This window comes from Panthera uncia, chromosome D4, assembly GCF_023721935.1.
Source record: "Panthera uncia isolate 11264 chromosome D4, Puncia_PCG_1.0, whole genome shotgun sequence".
NCBI lineage: Eukaryota > Metazoa > Chordata > Mammalia > Carnivora > Felidae > Panthera > Panthera uncia.
In genome coordinates, this window is record NC_064807.1 from 21,387,911 (window position 1) to 21,415,333 (window position 27,423).

Genomic DNA, 27,423 nt, shown 5'->3' on the forward strand with positions numbered 1-27,423 from the left:
TTTCCCTTGCCTAGCTGCTTGTCAATCAAAACATTTGGCTGAAGGATTCACTTAGCCAAGTGTTTTTCCTTCCTTCTTTCTTTCCATCCTTCCTTCCTTCCTTCCTTCCCTCCTTCCCTCCTTCCTTCCTTCCTTCCCTCTTTCCTTCCTTCCTTCCTTCCTTTCTCTCTCTCTTTCTCCCTTTCTTTTTTCTTTACAAGTCTTGAAAGAATAGTTTTGGCCTTCTTTACCCTGTTTAGTTTCCAATAGCAGCAAGAATGGAAATTATAATCCACTCTGATCCAATTACTGCTAAATCCATCATGGAAAGATCATGTAGAATAGGAATCAGGTATAATTGTTGGATTTCCTTGAAGCTCACTAACTATCCATTCCTAAAGGAATACAAAAGCTCATTTCTCCACGTGGAGAGTATATTGAATAGTATTCTATTTTGTGTCCATAATATTTTTTCCTTTATTCAACCTCCTCTGTCTATACCTCATGTAAGTAAATAAGACAATACATTTTCAATGCTAAATTCCGCAGTGTGGTTTCCCAAAGCATGTCTTTTTCCCTTCCTCTTCCTCCTCATTCTCACCCACTCCCCCTCCTCCTCCACACTGTCCCTTAGCTTAACCTAACTCCAAGGTATTATTCTGTGCTGACCCCAAAGTGTTCAGGATCAATGTTTGTATACAGTTAGCTAATCTGGAGGATGAAACTCTCTTCCAACTTTTGCATGACAACATGGCAACTGAAAAATGTGGAGACCAAACAGTTCATCTCACCAATTCCCTCTTACTGCTAACAATTTTTAACAGGCCACCATCCAATATTGGTAGTCTACAATCTTCAAATTTTTCTTGTCATATTTTTTTCTATTCTCCTACAGTGAATAATTTTTAAGCCTTCACACTATGCTGGATGTTATTCTGAGCATCTTTATAATACCAATGCATCTTCTAAAATGCTTACTCTAGACACTAATTTTGTGGGCTAGTTATATTTGTGAAGTGAATATAATGTTCCAATGATAGAAAATAGGGATTCTATTTTTTTAATGTTTATATGTTTATTTTGAGAGTGAGAGAGAGAGATAAAGCATGAGGGGGAGAGGGGCAGAGAGATAGGGAGACAGAGGATCCAAAGTGGGCTCTGCGCTGACAGCAGACAGTATGATGTGGGACTCGAACCCATGAACCAAGAGATCACGACCTGAGCCAAAGTCAGACGCCCAACCAACTGAGCCACCCAGGTACCCCAAAACAGGGATTTGTAATAGCTTGATGGCCCTCACCCTCAACTGTATTTTATTTTATTTTAATTTGTTTTATTTTATTTAAATTTTTAAATATTTATTTATTTTTGAGAGAGAGAGACAGACAGAGTGCAAGTGGGGGAGGGGCAGAGAGAGAAGGAGACACAGAATCCAAAGCAGGCTCCAGTCTCAGAGCTGTCAGCACAGAGCCCGACATGGGGCTCGAACCCATGAAGTGCCAGATCATGACCTGAGCCAAAATTTGATGCTTAACTGACTGAGTCACCCAGGCACTCTGCTCAACTCTATTTTAAAATCACCTCTTTATTCTATAACATTAATCCTTTCCCAGTAGGTACCCTAAACATGATATAATGCCCGTATGCATTTGTTATGAAAGTCTTATCACTTTCCTATTTTTGTTTATTCTTCATAGTTTGGTATCTCAGTTTAAGTCATTTATTTTAAAAACAACTTGCATTGGCAGCCTACAGTTCTTCAAATGCTTTCATATTTTTCTCTGTTTTCCTATAATGAATAAAAATCACAAATGAAGATTAAGTTACGAAATGACTCATCTAGTGATTACAATAGGCACATGTTGCTTTCGTTCTGAAACCACTGATACCGGAAATTTGTAGAGTTTTGCCTAGAACATTCTGACTTCCCAAGCCACATCACAGACATGTCAGGGGATGGAGAGCAATGCCATCTGTCGGTCCCTGGAGACATCTTCAAATAGGGTCAATGCAGGCCTACAAGTTTTTGGCTGTCATGAGGGGAAATTCATGAAAACATATTTTTTCTTTATTCAGCTCCCATGTTTTCAAGCTCAGGAAGCTTCCAAGAAAATGTAAGAAAGCATGAAACCGTGCAAAATGAAATGATGAAAAAGTTTGGCCAAATTTCCACACTTGGAAATCAGCAAGTTATCACATGAATGAAAAAGTTTTCTAATACGAGCAGTATCTTTATCTTTGTTTCTCTCGCCCTCCCATTTCTACTGCCTTCAGTTGACAACCTTATTTATATCATTTCTATGAAGCTCAAGGTCCTGGAGACTGTTAGAAATTATGGTGAGGTTCCTGAGAGAGTCACACACGAAAACATTACCAGAAGGAGAAGTAAAGCACCACTTTATTAATATCAGGGCCAGGAATCAAAGACTCTTATGTAAGACTGTTTGGCAAATGTTGGTTTATAGCAGAGACTTTGAACTTAAGGCCCAATTATGGCTTCATTTTCATCCTTTCAGACCACCATACTTTCTACCCCTCAGATCTAAATCCTGAGGAACGGGTCACATTTCAGAGCAAGGTCTGGTGTAAACTCTGATTCTGTTTTAGTAGAATAGAGCTGGGACAGGGAAGGAACTTAGGCACTGGACCCACAGGATCTGTTTACTATAGGACATGGAAACCAGAAATCACGTCAGACAAGATGGAACTTAGATTTAGGTTCTTTGAGACACTTCACTGCACCCACCAGCTAGATTTGTGGCCCAGATACTATCTGGCACATAAAATTAGCAACTTCTTCTCTCCAGGGTGGGTGACAAAACTAGAAAAAGAGGAGAGCATATGGGTAACCAACTAAAACAGGGGTAAAAATGTTCATTCTTCAACTTATACCATTTTATAGCTATACTTTAAAGGGTGGCAAGGAATGGTGTAGAGGCTATTAATCTCCAGAAATCCATCTATCTGGCCAGCAAGATGTCAAATGCACTCTGACAAGTATAGTCTGACAAACAAAAAAAGAAAAAAAAAATCTCAATATGAAGTATTTTTAAATTTCAATTTTCTTTTGAAGAAAATTTCTAAGGAATCATTACAACCAAAACACATTAATTACCAATGAGATAAACTCCTGTGCACCCAAACCCTCTGAAATATCGCTTGAAAGCAAGTGTCATCAGGCAGTAAAATCTTCTTCCCCACTCCTTGACCCCAGGCTGACCTCATGACCTACTCTGGCCAATAGGATGTCAGTGGAAGTCAGAGCATGCCAGCTCCAAGCCCGGGTCTCTGCAGGCCTTTTCTGTGTCCACTCACTCTCTTGGAACTCTGTCACTCCTGTGAGAACAAATTCAGACTGGCCTGTTGGAGAAGGAAGGATCAGCCAGAGAAGAGCTGAGTCATTCTGGGTGAAGCCATGTTAGTTAGACCAGCCAGCCCAGAGCCAACTCACAGTTGACCAGTCATGAATGAACAAGGCCAGCTGAGATTATCTGAGCCAGGCCCAGATCAGAAGGAGGACTGAGATGATCCATGGACTTGAAAGCAAAAATAAATGTTTACTGTTTTATATCATTGGTTGTGTGGTTATTAGTTAGGTGGCATTATTATAATAAGTGATGACTTAAACGTATTCAAGATTCAGGTTGGATGTTAGCTATTCCAGGAGCTATTCTGAACTCACCACAGCCTAGGTTAAATCCTCCTATGTTTTGTTTCCAATAACACTCTGAGCATGGCTGTCTCTTACATCTTAAAAGTATATAGCAAACAAAATCAGGGTCTTTACTTCTTCTCTTCTTCTTCTTCAGCCCATTCAACCTGACTTCCACAACTCTTTTTGGAATTGCCTCTTTCAAGAATCTGTAATTATTAAATAGTCACTGATTCAAGGGACAGTAACAAATTATCTCATTTGACCACTTTCCACACTTAGAAACAACTGAATACTCTTCTTGAAACGTCTTTTCTTCATGGGACACATATACAATTGTAACTTAGTTTTAATTTCTGCAAATTTTTACTGATCTCCCTTTTCCACTAAACTGTAAAGACAATGAAAGCAGGGACCTTCTCTCCTTTTTCTGGCCCAGAGTCGGCATCAACAAATAATTCTGAATGAGTGAATACAGTGAATCACCTACCATCACTTACCACAAAGATCATTTCCGTGTATTGACCTTAGTCCTAGAGTTTAAGCTTCTAGATGGCAAGAGAAATGAACTATTTTGTACCAGCAGTGTCTAGCTGAGGGCCTGACTAATTTTACTAAAAATAACAGCTAAAATTTATCAAGTGCTATTTTAAGTACGTGGAAAGTACATCTTTACATAGACTATTTTATTTGATCTTCAAAATAACCTCTGGTATATAGAATTTTCATCCGTTTTACAGACAACAAAAATGAGGCACTGTTAATCTCACAAATATGCATTAAATGGAACCATATGCTCCAGAGGCAGAAAAACAGAAAAATACAGCCACTCATATGTGGCCGAAATTTTCTCAGGGATGTTAGAAACCCCCTCCCTTTCTGTCGCTAGGAATATACTGTGCTAATTATGTAGTCTTTTCATCGGACTAGTTCAGGTTTATAGAAGACTTTTTTGTGTTCTTGATTCCTCTACCTGGTCTCCCCAGAGTGCCTATCTATCCTCTGCTTTCTTATCGGATTCATCTAATGAAAACTACCTTCTTTGTCCAGCTAACCCACTGTTCTGATGGATTTCTTCTGCTCTGTTCACTTCAAGATCTGTTCATTGCTGTATCCCAAGCAATGCCTGGCATACATGAATATTCATTAATTAATGAACAAATAACCCCTTAATTTCCTAGAAAAAGACTTTGACTATCACCAAAAAAAACAAAGAAGTAATTCTTCCTCTATAATTTTCATGATGTATTTCGCTCTTTGCTACATGTAAACAACAACCCAAACAATACAAAGAATGTGTGGTTTATATTAGTTTTTTTTTCACAGTTACAATGTTTGTGTGCATGTTAGACTTCAAATTCCACAAAACAGGGGTTAAATCCGGTTACTCAACTTCAAACTGTAGATTGGACTCCAAAATGAGCAAATAAAAGTTTATTGGTTACCTATTTCACCCAGATGAAGAAGAAGAAGAAGAAGGAGGAGGAGGAGGAGGAGGAGGAGGAGGAGGGAAGGAGGGGGAGGGGGAGAGAAAGGGGAAGGGGAAGGTAGAAGGAGAAGGAATGATAGTTTAGTAAATCATCCTGCTCAGGAATTACCACAAGATAGAAGAGAGAGACTATCAAGTGTGATATCAGAAATTGCAGAGTTGGCAACAGACCAGATTTTTTGGAAGTAATGCTTACTTTTACAGAATATGCCAGTTTTAGAAAGTCTCTTGATCGATATGACTTTTTTTTCCCCCCCTCCATTCTCTGTCTACTGATTTAATATCAGAGTCCATTTAAAATTCCCTCCATCATGTTCAGACCAGGAAGGAAATTGCATACCTCAGGAACCAATTAAAGCTTAACTTAGCTCCTTCTGACCATCCCTCAGCAGCTGTTCCCAGAGAAAGCTGGAGAGAGCTCAAAGAAAAGCTGCCTGGGAACACAGTCACCTGGAACTCATGGACTCTGTCCGAGTCTGCACCGCCAGGGGCCCTGGCGTTTCTCTCTGAATTGTGATTTCATTTCACTTGAGTGGGGCATTCTGTACCGGGTGCTAAGGGGAATTTAGAGCATAGATTAGACATGGTTTCTACCCTCAGGAATCTCACAATTTAATGGAGGAAATAAGATAAACACACAGGCAATTAAGAGAAAGTAGATACATATGTACACATAAAAATATTGATTTAAGTTTGGAAAAGAGGAGGAGATAGAGGCAAAGGATTTAGATGTTAATCAGGAAACTTGCAGCCTTTGCAGCCATTACATGCGTGCGTCTAAGTGGAAGGAAAGCTCTCTGTGTGCCAAAAGAAAGGGGGCAGCTGTTCCAAGGAGATTTTTTTTTCTCCCTCTCCCCCCAAAAATGGCCAGGAGAAGCAACTCTGTGCTCATAGTCTATAAATCAAGTCCACCTGACTGACCGCGTGGGTCACTGAATGATGCCATGGCGATATTTCCACTTGACCTTCTAGTAATCTGGGATTAGCCCATGTTGATTGTAGTATATTTTCTGTCTCTAGCTCTCTAACCATCAAATGAGGCAATGCCAAATAGTTTACCTCTTTCATTAAAGACATAATCCCGGGATGTTTGACGAAAATGCTTACGTTACCTATCGTTGAGGAGGAATATGTAATTTCATATAGGGGGAATCAAACTGGATATTTGGTCTCCCACAACCTGTATTTGTCTGGAATTTATGGCCAGCGCTGTGCTTGGTTTTTGGCTGAGGATGGCATGCATAGAAAGAAGCAGCCTAGGCTTTGCAGAAAGGCTGCAGAACCCTGGGGAACCCAGAGATGATCACCCAGAGGCCTGCACAGTCCTCTGCTACATTCCTATAACTTCTCACATCCTGTTGGAATAACATTATCCCACTGAACAAACAAAATAAAGCAAAATAATTGGTGTCTTTGGGCATCTGAGGGTTTTTTCTTCCCCCCAGTTTCCAGCTTTTATGGAGTGAACATTCCCTCTCTCTTTCTCTCTCTCTTTCTTTCTCTCCTTCTCTCCCTCCACCCCCCTCTCTTTTACTTTTTTCAGTCTAATCAAAGATTGTGTTTTCCTCCCGGCTTGGTGGGGGGATATGGGGGAGAAGAGACAGATGGTATCGTTTGCAAAAGGAAAGCTGAGAAGTCACACATATATCTTTCAGCTTTGTGGCAAATCTGATGCCAAGATTCTTGCTTGAACTGTGTAGTGCGATGCAGGCACAGAGGCGGACCAGAAAGGGTGAGGCCAGCTGAGGAGGGCAGTGCAATAAATTGCCGTGGGCCGATCCAATGGCAGAACGTGGGAGCCATTACATTTTGGCAGCTATTTTATTTTTCCCTGATGGAGTTTCAGACCTATCCTGTACACTGAGATAGCTTTCATCTGGTTAAAACTTGCGCCGTGTTTAAACTTCCTTCTGATCTGTGGAGTTGGGGGTGGGGGAGGTGGGGGGAGCCCAGCACAGCCCAGAACAGACTGAAATGATGTCGGGGGTGGGAGAGGGGCAGTAATTGTGCCCAGATAATGTTGTCATACTTTGTAAAGCCTTTAATTCTGGAATTTATTTATTAATGATGCATGGGTTATTACCCACCATCTGTCTTGTGTTAGCAGTGGGCTGTTTCAGATTATGGTAATGTGTTTCTGATTGGAGCTGTGTTGAAAGCCAGAACAAGGCAGCTCATGTGCAGTCCTCTTTGAGGCCTGCTGTTTTCAATTCCTCTTCACAGAAAGGGCTTTTATTTGATTTGTTATGGGGATTTTTTCTTCTGTTGCCAAAACAGCTGCAAGCCTGGAAGGGAATAAGACACAGGGCCACATCAAACTTGTTAGCTTGTAAAAAAAAAAAAAAAAAAAAAAAAAAAAGGAAATTTTCCGAAAACCAAAAAAAAAAAAAAAAAAAAAAAAAGGATATGAGAAAGTAGACGGAAAGGATGAGGAGAGAAAAGAGAAAGGTTTAGTGGCCTTTTTGATTGGCTTTCATGTCAAGAGTATACCAACATATTTTGCTATTTTAAGTATTATAGGTCAGACTGCTAAGCACTTCATTTATTAAGCTCATTCACGCCAAGCAGAATGGCGTTCTCCTGAATAGCTTTAACCGTCTTTATGCTAGTGCAAGGAATAAATGAAAGTCCCCAATGAGCTAGCCACCCTCCTCCAGTCATCAAAGCAAACACCCAATAAATAAGCCTGATTTTTTTTTTTTAATGTACTGGAACAGATTCAAATTTGTTCATGAATGGGGGAGAAAAGGAAATAGGTAACAGGCCGGCATCGCTCGCCTGATGTGAACATTCACCCTGGTCTGAGTTCTTTGTCTCTGTCCTCTCCTTCTTGTGGCTATGGGTCCTGCTGTTTCTAGACCACGGCTGTCCAGTAGCAATGATGATGGAAATGCTCTGTATCTTCCCTGATTGAGCACTTGAAATGTGGTTAGAGGGACCAAGGAACTAAAATTTTAATTTTATTTCATTTTAATTAATTTGCATTTAAATAGCTACATGTGGCTAATGGGTACCATATTAGAGGATACAGTTCTGGGATTAACTGAGTGTAGAGGCTCTTATTTCCTTCTGATACAAAGTCATAGGCATTGCTTACCAGCTGTGGTTATGGCCAACTTTTAACCTAAAGAATTTGTTTGAAAGATTCTTCCCTAATGTATTATTCAAGGCTACTAGCCCTAACGCTTCCCCTCAAAAGGCTATTGACAAGTTTTTCCTTAAATCAAGTGCATAAATGCTTCCATCTTTTGAAATCCTGATTTACAGGAAAACTTGATGTCTGTATGATAAACAAATAAACAACCATGAAGAACTATGACCAAAGCTCTCAAATAATAAGACATCTACCGACGCTAAGGGTATTCAAGAACTGTTTTCAATTGGCTGGCAACAATTATCTCCACTCTTATTAAACACAGGCTTATTGTTTCTAGAATATATGGTGCGTTCTCAAAGAAGCTCAAAACCATGCGAAATTGACTTTGTTACACACAAAGACTATACTGTCCAGATTGTAGTCAATCCATGTTTTAGAAATTATGGAATATTTGTTAAAACTTATGTTTTGGGGGATTTTGTTGTTGTTGTCAAGCTGCTTTTCCACTGATGGAGAAGAGGTTCTAGAGAGAGCTGATGAGATAAACAGATATAGCAGGGACAGAATACGTGCTCGCCATCCCCTGATGCCTTTGCCACCTGGACACACATCTAGACTCCACTTCTCAGCCACCTTGCAGTATTATGGCACCATGTGAGAAATTCATACAACTGAGTTTTAGTGGAATGGTGCAGGAACTCATGCAGACCATGTCCAGACCTGACATTAATGTACTTTCTGCATAATTCTTCTCATTCTCTTGTCAGATATAAAAAATCAGCAAAGACCTGAGTCTCTAGAAGATGCCTACTGTATGGACTGAATCTAGATCCCTGAATGACAGAGTAGAAAAGAGCTATGTCTCCCAACTAAGACTTTAGTTAGATTGGGCTGTGATTGCAAGAAAGAAACAAATCTTCATAATACTTACAGTGACAGAGATTTGGAGGATGTGGTTTATAAATTAACACCCTGACTGATACAAGCTGACATCTTAGAGAAGGAGCAGTCAGGACAAGCAGAATATTCTGTAGTGTGACCTCCTTATTAATTGCCCTGATCCTTAATTTTGCTATCAAAACCTTTTGTTTTTTAATAGTTAACCCAGAGTTGTTCGTATTCAGGGAGAAAAACTCCCATTTTCCAAGGAAACAAGATTTTAAGTATGAAATGCAAGGTCAATTTTTTTTCATATTTTTTTAAATGTAGAATGGCCATGCAGATTACAGTATTAGCTAAAACATTCTTTCCATGGAGTAAAGTCCAAATGGCAAGCCAAACATATGCCGAAGTAGGATAGGCCCTCCGACAGCGTCATCTTCATTGCCATCAGAAATGATGATGGTTTTGTTCCTGAGGCTTTGAAACGTTTTTGGGTTCCTCCTACCAGCCTTCCTTTTGGATGCTTTCACTCTTGGCAGTTCTGCCCTCTAACTTCCCTCCTGCCTGGATGCTCTTTCTCAGCTTATCCCATTCAGATGGATGACAGCTGGATGGCCTGCTTAGCTTGTTATTTTGGATTTGCCACAATATCCTGTTTAACTTCTATATACTGAGCATGCGGGCCTGCCTATGTTGTCCCTCACTGACCTGAACGCCTGGTACGCCCCATGCTCAGCTCAAACCCTGTCTCTGTAACTTCTGCTCATCTGGAGTGAAGGCAGGGGGCCAAACTAAATCATAATCAAAAGGTCCCTGAAAAGGTGTGATGAATGTCGGTGCCCTTCCCGCAAGGAGAGTAAGATTATTGGGAATAAAATGAAGCCTTCACGATGGGATTAGTGCACTTCTATGAAGACACAGAGAATTTTCTCTCTTTCTCTTCATCCATGTAAAGAAGTCCTGTGAACATGCAGCAAGATAACAACCACTTACATGCCAAGAGTGGAGGCCTCAGAATGAAACCTACCTTGCTGGCACCTTGACCTTGGACTTCCTAGCTGTGTGAAATAAATGTCAGTTATCTAAGCCACCCAGGCTATGGTATTTTGCTGTGGCAGCCAGAGCGGACTAATACAGTAGATGATTAAAGCAAGGAAAGAATGTTATTTTATCTCACTGGTGATAGTTTATAAGGTGGTTTATAATGTGGACTACGTGCCAACCAGGATGTGGAGGTTCCGTTGGCTGTTATAGATCGTTATACGACCCTGAACACATTAAATTTGGTTTTAGGATTTGTCTCTTTTCTAGAAATGGTTTTGGCTACATTCTTTTTTATTAACATTGCTTAACTTTTTATAAGTTTTGATACATCTCATTAAATTTCAGCTTGTATAATACAATCTTATCTTATTCTGTTATCACTAAGATAAGGTATTAATTAGGATTAAAAACACCTCAGTTGTTTTGTTTCCAAGGTATTGTGGGTAGACCTATCATCATACCCATATATTGATTAAGAGAGCCTGTAATATATATTAATATATATTTCAATTTGGAAGACTCCTTGCAAGTCATAAAATAGATCTCGAGCTTATTTGAGTTTCCGAAGCCACCTTTTGTAGTCAAAATATAAAGTGATATGCCTGTGTGGACTAGATGAGTAAATCAAGGATACCCAAGAACAATTCTCCAAACCCAGTCAGGAACTTTGCATTATATTAATGATATTCTGGAAAAATTTAGAGGGGGACCATTTGTTATACTGATATGCAATGGTACCAAAATGTGTTATGATCACGAAAGAGCAGTTTGTTGGAATAAAAACTAAATTTAAAGATCAAACATTTAAAGTCTGGAAAGACTAACTAGTTAAAATTTTTAAACCTTATTTCTGTGTATCGAATGATAATGCCCACTGAACAGATGGAGGCAGGAAACTTTAGGTCTGTGCCCACATCTATGGAAAAGCAATATAAAGCAGGAGGCCTGCAGTCAAGCTATCTTTTAAAGGATATTGGCATATCAGTAGCTTGAATCATATATTATGTTTCCAATTTAGTGACATTTTTACATTTACAGAATAAATTACTGAAAATCACCTTGTATTACTTTGATAATCAAATTATTATGGAGTACATATTTAGACAACATTTTATCATTTTAAAGTTTCCTTTTTTTTAATATTATCAAAATGCTAAAAAGCCTGCAAAATCCCACAATTAACTAAATATAGAAAGCCGACAGAAATAAACTTCATGAATTTTAAGTTTAAAAAAATGTCAAAATATAAACCCCAAAGTAAATGTTCCCATAAGGATAGTTTTATCGGCACTAGAATCATTTGCTTTATTTATTCAAATGATGAATATAGAATTGAAGGGAAGAACGAACTCAGGCCAATTAATGTTTCCTAGCCTCAATATGTATAGAAAAAGTATGAAATCTCTAGCCTTTCCAACCAGTGGTTAGTTATGCTGGTCTTTGTCCTTTTTTCACCCTTGCCTTTCTGTTTCAGAGAGATGTTGATTCCTGTAGGTTGTTTATCATGGAGCCCATTAATGCTGGGTTCTTCCACCTGGGTGCAGCCAGTGGGTGACACGGGGGCGAACTGGAGAGTGGGAGCACAGAAGGAGCCATTTATCTTTCCCTCCTGTCCTTTGCCTCTATCAGCCTCTGGACATAGCTGTTTCCTCCATATTCTCTCTCTCACATCCCCAAACCTGCCATGATTCCATAGTCTTCCTGGAATTTTTGAACACCAGGCAGCTCCTAGTTAACTTAGCTCTTGGCTTTACGCCTCCTACAGGAGGGCATCATCCGCTTCCTCCTTGTTTAATCTCTGGGTTTTCTCAAAGTCCCTTGTGCAGCTCCCCAGCTCTTCCATGGGTTACCTAGATTACATTCTCTTTGTTTTAAATTCTTACAAAGACTGATTGGACCTTAACTGATGCATTAACTATATTTCCTCTAAGATCTAGAAGTTTACTACCACTTGTTAGCTCCCCTAGAGACAAATATAAAGACCTACAGTAGATGTGAAAGGAAGCACAATCAAACACTAAGTATTTCTGTGAGGCTAAAAAACTCAATCACTCAGTTCAATAAATTGAATACCTAGATTATATGCAGATGATATTTATTATTCCTTAATAATATGCTACAATTCACTAGAAAATAGCTAGGTCCACCCTTACCTTAGTCCAAGGCAGTTCAAAACTCGAAGAACTTGAATGGACTTTGTTATAATATTCTATACCCTTAAAAGACTACCTTGTGTTGTCAGTTTAGGCTGTTGTCTAAGTTTTGAGGGTCAGTGATCTCTATAAAATAGCATCTTCTTTTTTTAACTGCTGAAGTCTGAAAATGGGTTCAGAGAGTCACTTTGTTACTAAATTACAACCTGAACAAGTTAAGCCACAGGGGGGAAAGTACAATAATATAAATAATGGGCTAATACCAGGTCTTTGATGTAGTACAACAGATGAGGAAGATTTTGCAATACCTTAGCAACTTTACCTATACAGAAAATCTTAGGGGGTGACGTTATGGAATCATCAAACTAAAAATTAACCAAACACTAATGGAAGTCTATGTATAATCCTCTACTCTGAATGCTTTGATAAAGCCCAAACATGTATGTTTCATCTGCTTCAGCATCCTCTTTGTTTATCAAACATGTTTATCCTGCTCTTCATTGTTAGTTAACCACTTACTTGTTTATCCTTGACCTTGTCTCAAGCATGTTTATCCTGCTCTTCACTGTTAGTTAACCACTTATTTGTTTATTGCCCACTATACTATTAATTTATGAATATATATATTTTTTGAGTAGTGCAAATTATTTTGCTAAATAGAAATTAATGATTTCCATGAATAATACTATTTCCTGCCTGAGACTCTTCCATAATGGCTGCTAATAAGATGAAACATAAAACATCATCAACAATGGAGCAACAGGAACTCTTGTTTGTTGCTGGCAAGAATATAAAATGGTAGTGATTTTGAGAGACAGTTTGGCAATTTCTTACAAACCTATACACACTCTTACCACACGATCCAGTACTTTGGCTCCTTGGTATTTTTCCAAACGAGGTGAAAATGTATGTATATCCAAAAACGCATACATAGATATCTATAGCAGCTTTGTTCATAAACACCAAAACCGGTAAGCAAACAAAATGTCTTTCAGTAGATGAATGGATAAATAAACTGTAGTACATACAGACAATACATTGTTACCCGGGGCTGAAAAGAAATGAGCTATCAAGTCACAAAAAGACATAGAGGAAACTTAAATGCATATTACTAAGTGAAGAAACCAATCTGAAAAGGCTGCATACTGTATAATTCCAATTATATGACATCATGGAGAAGGTGAAACTATGGAGATAGTAAAAAGATCAGTGGTTGCCAGAGGCTTAGGGGACAGAAGGGATGAATAGATGGAGCACAGAGAATTTTTTTTAATTAAATTAAATTAAATTAAATTATTTTTTTAATGTTTATTTATTTTTGAGAGAGAGAGAGAGAATGGGGGAGGGGCTGAGAGAGAGGGAGACATGGAATCCAAAGCAGACTCCAGGCTCTGAGCTGTCAGCACAGAGCCTGATGCCAGGCTTGAACCCACGAACCGTGAGATCATGACCTGAACCACAATCAAGAGTTAGATGCTTAATCAACTGAGCCACCCAGGAGTCCCAATTTATTTATTTATTTTTTAATATAATTTACTGTCAAGTTGGCTAATATAATGTATACACTGTGCTCTTGATTTGGGGGGTAGATCCCCATGATTCATCGCTTGCATGCAACACCCAGGAGCCCAGAGTATTTTTAGGGCAGTGAAAATACTTGGTCTGAAACCATAATGATGAGTACCTGTTTTGTGATACATTGATCCAAAGCTGTAGAATATACAACACCAAGAGTGAACCCTAATGTAAGCTATGCACTTGAGATAATGATGTGTCAATATCTGCTCAGCAATTATAATGAAGGTGTCACCCTGGGACAAGATCTAAGTTGACTACCTTGTTTATTTACCTAAAACCCACTAGTTTCCCTCACACTACATTCACTGCTAGGTCACACACCATCCATACTAGGTCATTTTGTCAGGAATGAAAAGATCTTTACCTCAGATTTGTCCAACTTCATTTAGTAGCCTTTTACAGCTACATATATAATATTCATGGTTTTGATTATTTGCAAGCAGCCCAGAAGGCTTATACCTGTAATAATTTATAATAACCAATGCCTGGATTTTGTATTTACAATAACCAAAGTGCTGGCCTGTGATCAGACACAGCCTACAATCCCAAATCCACAGCTCAAAGCAGTTTCCATCCTGTTCTTTACCATCTGACTTCTCCATGGTGTTCAGGTGTAAGACTGAATGTAACCTTGACCAAATCAAAATGGCGTCTCACACATAGTAGGTGTTAAATCTGTTTTGCATTGATGACTGCATCTCCACCTGCCATTTTCCTTCTCTTAAAATTTTCCCGTACTTCTTTGATGTTTTTCTCGTGCACGAATTTTGCGTCAGTATGTTACCCAGAATAATTATCTCTTAGTGTTTCCTAACAAACTAATAAGCTCTTTTAATAAATATAAATACCAAGTGCTTTTCTTGCATTCTTGGAAGTTCAAAATAAGTGAAATATCATAACCACAAAATAAGTAAACTCAGTAGAATTTTAGAGGATAAAAACTTTCCATTTTAATCGGAAAGATAAAATTCATGTATTATAATTTAAGAAACAAGTTAATGTTTCTTCTTTGTTCTCATGATAGCTACGTAAGCACTGAGTTTGCTTGTTTGTCATAAGAATTCCTTCCTTAGGCTGCATATAACATAGAGCATGCTGGCCATGTAAACCAAACATGTTTGCTTTATTTTAGAGCCAGAAATACTGTAAAACCGCACATGTTATATGACAACATATCACATATTTTGCAGACCACAGAATATGTTAATATGTTGAAAACTCTTTCTTTCAATTTTCCTTGACCTCCACCTCCATCTCCAGCCTCACACAAATTCTGCTATGTTCCATCAGGGTTGCGTCCTCTCTCTTCAGCAAATCGTGAACTTGCTTAGAGGTGTACTGACTAATTGACAATCATGTGCTGAAATCTGTCCAAAAGTACTATCTTAATTATGAAGATTTCATATACTTCATTTCTGGTAATTGCTCCAATTTCCCGTCCATGGAGATAAAGATTTAGTAGTAAGAATCATAGTGAATGTCTTTTCTGATTTAATTAGAAAGAAGAATGTGTAACCTCTGGCTTGTGTTTGTTTTCTTCTGTTTTCCAGATTTTTTAACAGTTCTTTTAAAAACCCAAGGTTTTAAAAGAGGCATTTTGGCTTCAATTGGCCTTAAAATTAATACCGAGATTTTGAAGGGTGGAACTTTTTAATTTATTTGTGCAGCTGTAAACAGAGCATTTAAGTCTGTTATAATCAGAATCGAGAGTCTATCATAAAGTTTATTTTTTATATGTCATGTTGACCAAATATAAGTTTTAAAATTATGAATTCTGGATGAATGCTTCAGCTTGGAAGAGATTCAAAAAATGGTCTAGTATAAACTTAAATGGGGGAAAAAAGTGATACAAAAATACAGATAAATTGAGCGCTTTTTTTTTTTTTTTTAACAAAGTCTCAACGTGGAGAAGTTGAGAAAAAAAATCTGGTTCACATACTGCTGTCTTGATGGTGGTACTAACTGAGGAAGAGAAAGAAAATGAGGACAAAGCACATGAAGAGTTCACAGACATGTTGGTTCATTTCACTGACTGGTCTCCAGTGAGGAGACAGGATCCAGATCCTCTAGAGGAGGAATTTAAATCTCCAGCTCAAATGTGGTCAACCAAATGAGAATGAGGAAACCACCCCCAATCACAGATAGGTATGTCAGGAAACCATCTCAAGGAAAGTAGCAACTAATAGCACAAGAGCAGACTCCAGAGAATATACAGACGCTCTAGTTATCTCTTCCCCACAGCCAGGCATGTGAATGACTTTGTTCATTGATGCCAGAGAGAGCATTTCTGTCTTCGAACCCCTCCCTGCTCTTTTCCTCCTGCATCTTCTTCCAATTTAAAACAATTTGCTAATTGTAAAGTACACATATTCTAAAAATAGTCATTTTTTTGGTTCATTCATGGCATTTTATTGAGCACCATATTAGGTGCCCAGCACTGTTCTCGTAGATGGTTCATCAGCGAACCACTCAGAAAAAAATCTTGCTAACATAGAACATTGAAAACATCGCAGTTTGCAAGATAGCAAATGAGCATATATTTCTTCATGTATGTATAAATATGTTTAGCATAGAGCTATAATTTATGTATTTGTATTTGTATGTATGTGCATGTATATGAGTTCCAGGGGGGATAATACAGCATGGTAAGACAGATCAGGATGATCGAAGGGGAGAGAAACAGAAAGTGATGTCAGCGAGGTGGTGAAGGGGGTGGGCGGTCTGTGTAAGTCTTGGAGTCCATGGTGTTTGTTTCAAAGCCATTAGAGAGATTTAGTGGAGGAGAGACATACTCAGAGTGAGATTTTGGGGGGTTGCTCTGGCTGCTGTGTTGGGGATCCGTGGAAGGGCAGGAGCAGGGAGAGCAATTAGGAGACCAGTTAAAAAGCCTTCTGCTCAGCTTGCAGGTGCCCTTTTTGAAATCGGAGTGTGTAGACCCATCTTCACAAAAATGAAAACATACCCTCTGATGCTGCCGAATGGCCGAGAACAGAGAGAGGAAAATCACAAAATCACATGGGTTCATCTGAAGTGGTATGATGGAATTTTAGAGAGAAAAAAATATTCAAGGAACAAGGGCGAACTGCTGGAGCTGAAAAGTTCAAAGGTCACTCAAGTTTGTATTTCACATCTCCAGCCTTTCAAGTAGATCAAAGATGCTTGTCTTTGTGTGACTGATTCATGGGGCTGCCAGATGACCACATATGGCGGGGCGGCCTCTATTTTATGAGCCTGCCCTACCTGCTGTTCTCCTCAGGGGTTCTGACTTCCTATTTACCCTGCCTGTCTTTCCTGGCTGCTCCGTACAGCATGGGGGGCAGGGAGAAGGAAAACTTTGATTTGGGGTTTTCAGGGGATGCTGCAAATTTGGGGTGACCATATTATAAAATAGTGTTCTTGAACTCCATTCACCAGAGATGATACAAAATTTTCAAGGAAAAAAGATGTTTCCAAGAAAATCATTTGGGGGTTTTCCAGAAACCCTGGATTTGAAATCCTTGATCTGATGCTCAGCCAAGCATCCCTATTAGTCTCAGGCCATGGAAATCTCAATCTTACTTTCTAGAATGGCAAACTGGACGCATTATCTGTGTTTGAAATTTGGAAGGATAAGGAATAAATAGGGAAAGGACTACTAGGGAGAGAGTAGAGAGGAAGCAATGAAGAGAGTTAAGGAACAGGGTCTCCCAATGACAACATTTATATATAACATTTGAGTTGCTCGACAATTTTAGCCGCCAAACAAATTTGCTATCATTGTAATAAATAAATAAATGTTAGAAAAGTGTCTTCAATATCCCTTTACCACTTTATGTCTTACCAAAATTATACATTTAGTCTTTGCAGGTTTTTTATTAAATGAAGTATGTTTTCTGTGCCTAACATAACATTACATGTCAACTACACTCAAAAAAAAAAAGGTTATATTATCATGGGTTTGAAGATCCAAGAAATTAGTGAATGATTGACTCTCCAAAAAGAATTCATAATCTTGTAAAATTTTTGACTTATTATTGATGTGATATCTATTCACAAAATGTTTTAATAACATGTTTAATGTCAACACTTTTAATTACAATGCTTTTTGTGATATCTTGAGTCTTAAGCATCAGGTCTTAGCTTTTCACCTAAAAGCATCTCAGCCTACTAAGTACCCACTGCCTATAATGTGTTGCCACAAACAGTTCAAATAAGTAATCCTCTGAACACTTTCTACTTGTCCTTCTTGTACTTTGATTTAATTTCCTGAGCATTCCCCAAACTTTTATTCTTTCTTTCATTTCATGACACTCCTATAGAGGAAAGTCCATTGCCTGCATCACTTAGGATCATAGAGATCATTAGACCCATCTCATGCAACTACTAGCCTTCCAGAATTTAGAGGTATGGCCGCCATACTTAAAACCTTACGAAAGCCCAGTGACTCTCCACATGACCGCACAACACCAGCTGCGAGGAGGAAGCACACACAAGCACGTGCAATATCAACCCAGTCTGATGAAAACAGGGTATGCTAAAAAGCAGCAATGAACACATATGTGTACATGTCTTAAGAATACCCTCGTGGTTTCTTAGCTTTGCACCATTAGAAGTGTTCATGATAATTTTTTTTTTATTAATGTTTATTTATTTTTGAGACAGAGAGAGACAGAGCATGAACGAGGGAGGGTCAGAGAGAGGGAATCAGAATCAGAAACAGGCTCCAGGCTCTGAGCTGTCAGCACAGAGCCCGATGCGGGGCTCGAACCTACGGACCGCAAGATCGTGACCTGAGCTGAAGTCGGACGCTTAACCGACTGAGCCACCCAGGCGCCCCTGAAGTGTTCATGATAAATAGATACTAAAAAATAAAAGTCAAAGACATAAAGAATAAGTTTCAGAACATTGAACAAAAGAAATTAAAAGCATACAAATCAAAGTTATTAGAAAGGGATAGAAAGAGGACAGCCAAATTACTAAATGAAATATAAAGATATGGTAAGATATAACAAAAAGAAAATAACACTGTTTCCGAGAAAAAAAAATATATCTGGTACTGATATACCAGCCTAGATAAAGTTATCAGACTTCAAGGATAGTAGTAACTCTTCTGGACATTAAATAAAATTTTTAAAAAGGTTCTGAAGGGAAGAAAGGGAGAATTTTAAAATTAGGGGTGGTTTCAGTATTCTCCATGGCAATATTTAAGAACGGAATATTGTTAAGAAAAAAAAAATCTAGGGGCGCCTGGGTGGCTCAGTCGGTTAAGCGGCCGACTTCGGCTCAGGTCATGATCTCACGGTCCGTGAGTTCAAGCCCCGCGTCGGGCTCTGTGCTGACAGCTAGGAGCCTGGAGCCTGTTTCAGATTCTGTGTTTCCCTCTCTCTGACCCTCCCCCATTCATGCTCTGTCTCTCTCTGTCTAAAAAATAAATGAACGTTAAAAAAAAAAAAAAAAATTAAAAAAAAAAAAAAGAAAGAAAAAAAATCTACCAAGCTTTGCAAGAAAAATAGTGTGACCCAGTAGGCTTTAGCTGAATTAAATTCTTCTTCAGGTATAAGGGCAAGAGACATATCAAGATTTGAGAAAGATAGTATTTATGAATGTTTAATTACAAATTTTCTTCACAAATTCTAAACAATTAGGACAGAAATCAAAATGGAGATCTGAGAAATAATAAAGCCCTTTGTAGGAAAGAAGGCCAAATACTAACGATAATTGCAAATGAAAATACAACGCTATAAATCTTAAAATGTAGAGAAACACAAATTGGCAAGTAACAACTGGGAGGTGGGTGAATGTGGTGAGGAGTCTGGGAGAATGTATATTGCACTGTCTTTCATCTGCATTAAGAAAAATGAAGATTTGGGGGTGCCTGGCTGGCTCAGGGCATAAAGCATGTGATTCTTGATACTGAGGTTCTAAGGTCAAGCCCCCTGTGGGGTATAGAGATGACCTAAAAACACTTTTTTTAATGAAATGAAGATTTTGGTGTGAAGACACGCATCAAGGGGCACCTGCGTGGCTTAGTCAGCTGAGCATCCGACTCTTAATTTTGGCTCAGGTCATGATCTCATGGTTTGTGAGATGGAGTCCCGCGTCAGGCTCTAGGCTAGCAATGTGGAGCCTGCTTGGGATTCTCTCTCACCCTCTCTCTCTCTCTCTCTCTGCCTCTACCCCACTCGCATGCTCTCTCTCACTCAAAATAAACATTTTGTTTTAAATGTATCAAAATCTGTCCCCTGAAAACAGGAATAAAACTTCTTTTCTAGGCCTCATACTCCATGATACCAAAACCAAAAATGACCATTTAGTAGATGATAAATAAATTCCACTGAATTCTAAAAAGTTAATGTCTAGTTTTAAGGTTGGGTTTTATCGAACCATGTTAAAAGACTAAGAGTAATAAAAACCGGGTACGAAAGAAGAAGAAATTCAACAATCTTGTTATTTCACAATTTTGTTAAATCACTATTGATTCAAAAAGGAAAACTTAAAAGTTTACATTGAGGAATACCTAGAAATGAGAAACAATGAAAACATGCCAGAATAATGAGATACAGTTAAAGTAGTGCTTAGAGAAAATTTTATAACTATAGATACACAAGAAAGAATCAAAATAAATTAAACCAAAGAAGTTAGGAGTTGAACAGCCAAATACAACTTAGAAAAGGAAATACAATGATTTAATAAAAATGAAGGAAAATCAATGTATTAGAAAACAGAGAAAAGTAGAATTCATAAATTCAAAGACCTTGAACACCTTAACCATTTTATGTATGTTACAGTTTCTTTTAATATGGAAAATGATGACAAACAAGTCGTCCCCCCAAATTCCATTCAGAGTTACATTTCTCTGAAGCCATATCATCTTGTTTAAAGAATGTGTAATGGTTCCTTATTTCCAATAATATAACATTTAACTTCACCTGTTTGTGATACAAAGCCTCCCACCACAATGTCCTTTTCTAAATATCCAAACTAATTGCCTCTACTCCTCACACTAATCCTTCAACTCTCCCCAGCCTGCTTTTTTCCCCTTCAGAAAAGTCTAATTTAAATCCAGCTTACATACAGGGAAATTTATCCCTTTTCGATCTGCATTTTGAAGAGTTTTTAGTAAATATATGCAGTCACATAACCATCACTGTATAACCATCACCATCATTGAGCTATAGACCATTTCCATCATCACAAAAAATTCCCTCCTGCCCTTTAAGGTCAAAACTCTCCTCCAAGTCCCAGCCCACGGTGGCCATTTTGATCGGATTTCTGTTCCTAGAATTTTGCCTCCTCCAGAATGTCATATAAATGGAATTGTAAATTATGCAACATTTTCTGGTCTGGTTTCTTTTACCTCGCATAATGCTTTGGGATTCATTCATGTTGTTGCATATTTCAGTAGCTTATTCCTTTTTATTACTGAGTAGCTGTTAATGGGCATGCGGGTGTTGCTGGTTTGGGGATATTATAAACAAAGCTGCTCTAGGCATTTGTGTATTTGTGTATACATTTTGTGGACATATGTTTTTATTTCTTTTCAGTAAACATTTAGAAGTGGGACTGCTGAGCTGTATAGCAAATGTATGTTTAAATTCATACAAAATTGCCAAATGTTTTCCGAAGTGTCTACCATTTTGCATCCTCCCCAGAAATGTAGGAGTTCTAACAGCTCCACATTCACACCAGCATGTGGGCTTGCCTTTGTTTCCCCCCCACTCAAGTAGATGTGCAGTGGTGTTCACTGAAGTTTCCAATTTGCATTTTCCTAATGACTAAAGATGTCAAACATGTTTTTACTTACTTATCTGCCATTAATATCTCCTTTATGGTGAGATACCTGTTCAAATCTTTTACCTATTATATTTTATTGAGCTTCTTATTGTTGAGTTGTAAGAATTATTTTACACATTCTAATAGAAATTCTCTATCAGGTCTCTGCTAGCAAATACTTTCTCATAATCTGTGGACTGTTTCTCCTTGTTAAGGGCAGAACTTATCAATTTCATATAAAATTTCTCATTTTTTTCATTCATGTTTATAATGTGTGTATTCCATTTAAGAAATCTTTGCCTTGGGGGCGCCTGGGTGGCTCAGTTGGTTAACTGTCCGACTTCAGCTCAGGTCATGATTTTGCACTTTGTTGAGTTCGAGCCCCGTATTGGGCTCTGTGCTAACAGCTCAGACCCTGGGGCCTGCTTCGGGTTCTGTGTTCCCCTCTTTCTTTGCCCCTCCCCTGCTCTCTCTCTCTTTCTCAAAAATAAATAAACATTAAAAACTTTTTTAAAAAAATAAATTTTTGCCTTGAACTTTATTTCAGTTTTTATAATTAGTTCTATGATCTAATCTGAGTTGAGTTTTGTTCAGTGACTAATAGGTTAAGGTTCACCTTTTGCATTTGGATGTCTCATTTTTTAAAAATTATTTTTAATATATATATTTTTTTATTTTTGAGAGAGCAAAAGAGCATGAGTGGGGCAGGGGCAGAGAGGGAGAGGGAGACACCGAATCTGAAGCTGGTTCCAGGCTCCCAGCTGTCAGCACAGAGCCCGATGTGGGGCTCAAACTCACAAACACAAGATCATGACTTGGACCAAAGTCGGACACTTAACTGACTGAGCCACCCAGACATCCCTGGATGCCTCATTTTTATAGCAGAACTTAATGGAAAAGTTACCCTTTCTATATTTAATTACCTTGATAGCTTTATAAAAATTCACTATATGTGTGTGTGTTGCTTTCCTTCTGGGCTGTTTATTTCACCGATCTAAATATCTTCTACAAATGCCACACTGTCCTGATTACTGTGAGTAATAAGTCATCACTGAAAAAGTCAATCAAAATGGTTCTTTTGCTAGACCTTTCTTGCATATAAATTTAGAAAAAGGTTGTCAATTTCTACTGAAAAGGCTGATAGATTGATGGGGATTGCATTGAGTCTATAAGTCAGTTAGGAAGAAATTGGCATCTTAACAATCCAATCATCATAGTATATCATCCAATTTTTTTAGGTCATCTCTAATTTTTCTCATCAATGTTTTATAGTTTTTCACACACACAATTTTTGTATATTTGTCCATATATATTTCATATTTTGGTGCTATTTTACATATAATGGCAAATTAATGTCATTTTAAATGTAAATTGAATATCAATTTCCAATTGTTCATTTCTACCATGTAGAAATATACACTTGAATTGTGTATATTGCACTTGTACCCCTGCAACATTGCTAAACATTCCTATTAATTCTAACAATTGTATATAGTTTGGGAAGATTTTCTCTGTAGACAGTTATATCACCTGTGAAAAAAAGACAACTTTATTTATTCCTTCCCAATATAATGATGGCATTTGTTTTTTTCTCACCTAATTGCACTGGTTAAGACCTCCAGTGTAAAGTGGGACAGAGGTGTTGAGAGTAGATATCTTTAACTTGTTCTCAGTTTTACAGTGAAGACAAAAATCTTTCACTGTTAAGTAATGCTAGTGGTTCTGGGTTTTTGTTGTTGTTGTTGTTGTTGTTGTTGTTGTTGTTGCTTTTGTTTTTAAGAAGGCCTTTACTGGTTAAGGAAGTTCCCCTCTATTCCTGATTTGTAGGAATGGATGATTGATTCTGTTATATGCATTTATTGTATGTATTAGGATTCTCCGGAGAAACAGAACCAACTGGAAGGACATATGGTTATATGTACCCATTTATTGGATGGAGACCTTGCTATTATCTATCTACATCATCTATCTATAATCTACCTACGAGAATGATTTATTTCAAGGAATTGACTCACATTATTGTAAAGGCAGACAAGTCCAAAATCTGTGGATAGACAGGAGAGTTGGAGACCAAGGGAAGATTTGATACGGCAGCTCATCTCTAAAGGCAGCGTGATGGCAGAATTCCCTCTTCCTTGTGTGTATGTGTGTGTTGGAGGGTGTTGGTCTTTTTTCTTTTAACGCCTTTAACTGACTGGACAAGACCTACTTGTATTATGGAATGCAATCTGCTGTGCTTAAAGACTACTGATGTAAATGTTAATCTCATCTAAAAATACCTTCACAAATGGATAATGTTTGATCAAGTATCTTGGTACCAGGGCTTAGCTAAACTGAGACGTAAAATTAATTATCACTCTACATCTCCTGGGATGATCATATGTGGTCCTTTTTTTTTTTTTTTTCTATTTTAGTCCCTATATGATGAATTTAAGTGATTTTCAAAAGTTGAACCTTCTTCATGGCCTTCTTGCTATAAACTATACTTGGTCATGATGTAGTATATTTCTCTTATATTACTGAATTTGATTTGCTAATATTTTTAAAGACTTTGTATCTGTATTCATATTAGTTTCCTACTGCTGCTATAACAAATCACCACTAGAGGCTAGTGCTTAAGCTAGTGGCTTAACGCAACGTAAAATTACCACACTCCATCTAGAGTTCAGAAGTTCAAAAAAAGTCTTAGCAGGCTAACATCAAAGTGTTGACAGAGGGCTGCATCCTTTCTGGAATCATGAGGGAGGAGTCTGTTTCCTTGCCAGTTCCAGCTTCCTGTTCACGTGTGTTTTCCATCTTTAGAACTGGATATTTTCACATGTTGACTTTACTTTTCATTGTTACTTTCTGATCACTCTAACACATGGGACATCTTCGAGTCTCATTCTGTGGACTGCCTTATCACTTAAAAATGAGTTCTTTTTCCTTGCTATTTTTTGTATCTTATAGTTTTTAAAAATTGAAACAAATTATATATGGAAGACAAAAGTTACTGAGGTAAACAATTTTTAAATCTGGAAATGGCCATGCCTCTTTTTCTGGCAGGCTATTAATGTGAAGGTCTTGAGTCAATCTAGTTAGTAGTGGAGCTAGGTGAGCTAGGCAAGCAAAGTGTGGATTGTTTGTTGCTACCATTACTCCCAGCACACTGCAAGTTCAAATTCCTTCAGCGGTTGCCTCACGTTATATACTTAGTGTGGGTCTGGTATTGTCACGAAGTTTTGCTCTATTCCTGCTCTACCCTCATTTTTAGAAGGTTTCGCACAATTATTAAACAGAAGAGTCCTTTTCCCTGCTCTTGGCCAAGGGTCAGTGAACTTTTTCTGTACCATAGTGAATAATTTGGCTTTTTAGGCTACATCTGATCTCTGTCTCCTTCTTTTGTTTTTATTTTACAGTCCTTTACGACTATAAAAAACCATTCTTAGCTCACAGGCTTTGCAAAAACAGTCCCCTGGGTAGAATACACTATCCCTCGCTTGCCCTTTAAAAAACCATTAATATTTTAGCTGATCTCTTCTCAACCACCTCTATGGCAGCCACCTCTTCCCTCTCTGTTCTTCCAAAGGTATAACAGTTCATGGATGCCATCTCTGTCTCAGAAGAGCTTGTCCCTCCTTGGAATTCAGTTTCATTCACTGTGTTATGACCTCAGGCCTCTGGTTCAAGAAAAGTTATGATTTCTAAGACGATCTGTCTCTCGTTGTTAGGGCAGGAGTGACTTACTCTTGTGGTTTTCTCATCTTAAACAGAAGCGCTCACATCGCTTCCCTCCTGCGGGAGGAATGGCTCAATAAATATTTAGTGATGGATTCATAATTTAAGAACTCACAGAATTTAAGCTGTGTTCCTTTACAATACTCTATTTCACATTCTTTTAAATTTTTTTAAAATGTTTTATTTATTCTTGAGAGAGAGAGAGAGAGAGAGAGCATGAGCGGGGGAGTGGCAGAGCAAGAGAGGGACACAGCATCTGAAGCAGGCTCCAGGCTCTGAGCTGTCAGCACAGAGCCCAATGTGGAGCTCCAGCTCACAAGCCATGAGATCATGACCTGAGCCGAGGTCGGACACTTTACTGACTGAGCCACCCAGGCACCCCATCTATTTGATATTCTAAGAATTGTTTGTTGAATATGGATCTTATGCACGCGGAGTGTGGACTTTTGAGTACCTGTCATCCCACACACCCAGAGAGAATAATAATTAACTAAAATCAGATAGTAAAAAATGTCAATTCTATTGTGTTATGACTTAGCAGTTTTGGGGAGAAATAGGACCTGGTAAACTTAATGGAGTTACAAATGTTTTGTTCTTTTTATGCAAGCCAAGTACAATAGGAATGTTGTGGAATAACCTAGTATCTTAGTTAATAATTATTATATATTATTAGCACTCATTCCCTTTGCAAACATTTGCTTCTTTTCTATTATAATGCTATGTATGTAGCAGTATATATAACTATTCTGTTATGCCACTAAATACTCTGAAGCAGGGGTTGAAAAACTGCAGTCCGAGGGCCAGATCTGATCTACAATTTGTTTCTGTACAACTCACAAGCTAAGAATGTTTTTTTTACATTTTTGAATACTTATAAAGAAATGAAGTTTGAGACAGAGACCGCATGTGGCCCCCAAACCTTAAAATGTTTACTAGCAGGCCCTTTACAGAAAACATTTGCTGTCCTCTGTGTCTAAAGGATACAAAATTGGGTAATATATTGTCCCTGTCCTCAGAAGACCTTTTGACTCTGGTAAAACACATAAATAAGTAAAGTGTGGATTAGAAAGTAATGTGAAAACTACCAAATATCATTCTATAAAGAAATAGAGGAGGGAAACAGTTACTTCTAGGCAGTGGCAACCAGGGGGTCTCTTTGGTAGAGCTGCATTTTAATAGAACAGTAAAATATGGGCAGAATTAATATATCTATGGAACTAAATACATCAGAAAAGCTATGGATGCCCAGGGTTAGGAAACAAGAAAATTGCCTTTTAACTAATTAACTGGAAAAATCATATGGTCCATTTATTTTTCCATCCCCAGTCATTAACTACCCCGATAAGATTCATTTTCAAATGAGATTTACTTTAATGTTTTTAGACGTTGACTTGTTTTTAAAAAACAAACACACAAACAAACTCAAACTCTCTGAAACCTGTATTTCTTCTCAGGAAACCTATAAAGATGGCTTTAACCTTTAGGAATTCTCCATAAGTTGTACTGATGACATGAAACTAAATGGTCCTTAAATTGGGACGTGCATGTCCCCAGGTGCTGCACTCTTGGGTACACAAGCCACACACAAAGTATGGCATATAGACCTAAAATGTTTAATTTTACTGCAAAATTGGGGCAAAGGCTCTTTTGGTTTTGTTGCTGTTTTGTTAATGTCTTTGAGAGTTTAGCTGAATACATACACCAGAATCAGCAGAATGCATATTGTATGTCAGCTAATCTTTTGCTTTTTTATGAAAGCCCAAAGAACAGAACGTTTTAGTGTGAGAGGACTAAATAGGAAATCTAGTATTTTTGTGATAATTAGAAACTCAGCATGCCATTTACATCACAAACTAGAATGCTGCTGTGACAAGACCAGACTTTGCTAATGTCACTGGCCCTCAAGGCTAATTCTTGTCTATCCAAATAAAATGCAACATGAAATTTGAAAAGAATTCTCATTGGCAGCCCATTTAGGTTTTCCTTTTATTTGATAGATTAGCATTATAACCTACAAACCACTGTTTTGCTCTCTTGCTTTCCAGGATACACACTCAGACCATCATTAGCCCTTCTTGCC